The sequence below is a fragment of the Salvelinus sp. IW2-2015 genome, linkage group LG25 (genome assembly GCF_002910315.2).
Source record: "Salvelinus sp. IW2-2015 linkage group LG25, ASM291031v2, whole genome shotgun sequence".
Classification (NCBI taxonomy): Eukaryota; Metazoa; Chordata; class Actinopteri; order Salmoniformes; family Salmonidae; genus Salvelinus; species Salvelinus sp. IW2-2015.
Window position 1 is genome coordinate 12,564,430 of NC_036865.1, and position 2,109 is coordinate 12,566,538.

The following is a 2,109-nucleotide window of genomic DNA, read 5'->3' on the forward strand; positions in this document are numbered from 1 at the left end:
CCTGCAAGACAGGAATGTCAGTGTTCTGCCATGGCCAGCGAAGAGCCCGTATCTCAATTCCATTGAACACGTCTGGGACCTGTTGGATCAAAAGGGTGAGGGCTAGGGCCATTCCCCCCAGAAATGTCCGGGAACTTGCAGGTGCCTTGGTGGAAGAGTGGGGTAACATCTCACAGCAGAACTGGCAAATCTGGTGCAGTCCATGAGGAGGAGATGCACTGCAGTACTTAATGCGACTGGTGGATACAGACTGTTACTTTTGATTTTGACCCCCCCCTTTGTTCAGGGACACATTATTCAATTTCTGTTAGTCACATGTCTGTGGAACTTGTTCAGTTTATGTCTCAGTTGTTGAATCTTGTTATGTTCATACAAATATTTACACATGTTAAGTTTTCTGAAAATAAATGCAGTTGACAGTAAGAGGACGTTTCTTTTTTTGTTGAGTTTATAATGGTTTTGAAACTCCTCCAAAAGCTATTGAAAATCACGTGGAAGATACAGATGTATGATCTTAATTTGATCACCCTGTTGCAGGATAACTTTTTGCAGGACATTTGAAACGTGTAGTGTATTTGAGGTTTAAAAAGGCTTGTGAAGTTTACAATTTCCACTTAGAAATTTCACCTGATTTTCCCTTGCAAAAAATGTATCAACCCCTAAAATAAATTCCAATAAATATAATCCACATAATAATGCACATTTCCTGTTGCTGTAGGATTATTTTCCTGCTGCGGCAGGTACCCTAGCGGTTAAGAGTGTTGGGCCAGTAACCGAAAAGTCGCTGGTTCAAAACCCAGAGCCAGCAAGGTGAAAAWATTTGCCGTTCTGCCATTGAGTGAGGCAGTTACCCCCCAACAACAACTACTCCCCGGGCGCCGATGGCGTCGATTAAGGCAGCCCCGAACCTCTCTGATTCAGAGGGTCGGGTAAAATGCGGAAGACACATTTCGGTTGAATGCATTCCGTTGTGCATCTGACTAGGTTTCCCTTTCCTGTAGCAAACTGTCTCAAATTATGATCCTGCATCTGTATAGTTCACGGTGAAACATAATGTTGACACCTCCTGGCCACAAGGTAAAGTACAACCCCAAGCTCCAGCTGCATTGACAAGTACAGTGCCTTCTAGAGACACAGCTGCTGCTTTAAAGCAACATGTGAAAGGTCTGCTTTGTGAAACAACAAGTAGAATCAATGCCTCCCATCCCTCACATTTCAGTTTAATCATAGATAAGCTTTGAAAACACAGAGCATCAATAGATCCGTCTGACGGCCTGATGCTCACACACCGAATCATATTGATTTATTAAGTTACCTTTCTGTAACCACAGGAAAGTGTCGGTTTTGCGCTCATTCAATTCCCAGAAGAGAAGATTTACCAAGGAATATTTTCTCCATATAGTATTAGTTATATTAGGCCTATTAGTGGTCAAATTGAAGTAATGATGAAATATTTTTTTTCAGTTCTGAAGCCTGTAGTTGAATCAGAATATGATTCATATAATAATAGCTGTATTATTAAAAGCACATTATCTGACAGAGAGTAGATCTTCATTAGGGTAAGTCAACCTAGTACAGTGCAGTAGTACCAGACAACCAGGTCTTATTTCAGAGGACATTCTCTCACTATTAAGATCTGAAGCAAATATGACATTTCAACAAAATATTTTGTCTTTCATTACTTAATACCAGTTGAACGAAACCACCATTGATGACAATTCAACTTCCCATACGTACACAAACAGTGAACTCTATCTTGTGATCAGCGAGTACAGAAACATCGCATCCTGTATAGTGAGCAACATACCCTGGCTGCCTTCCACTTTGTGGGCCTATCGACCAGCCGGTCTCTGGTTCGCCCCCACAACACTACTTTCCCATAAAGCTGAGAGAAAATCAATGCCACAGAAAGAAGTCAATTTCCTACAATAGGGCCAAAGCAGATACAGTAGCTATTTGATTTGATTTCACAGCCCTTTAAAAAAAATGTGTTTTTATAGTCATACACAGAGGAGGTGTGGGGAGCAGTGGGAGGAGGGAGGGGGGAGAGAAACAACGGTACGAGAGGGAGCAGTGGGAGGAGGGAGGGGGGAGAGAAACAACGGTACG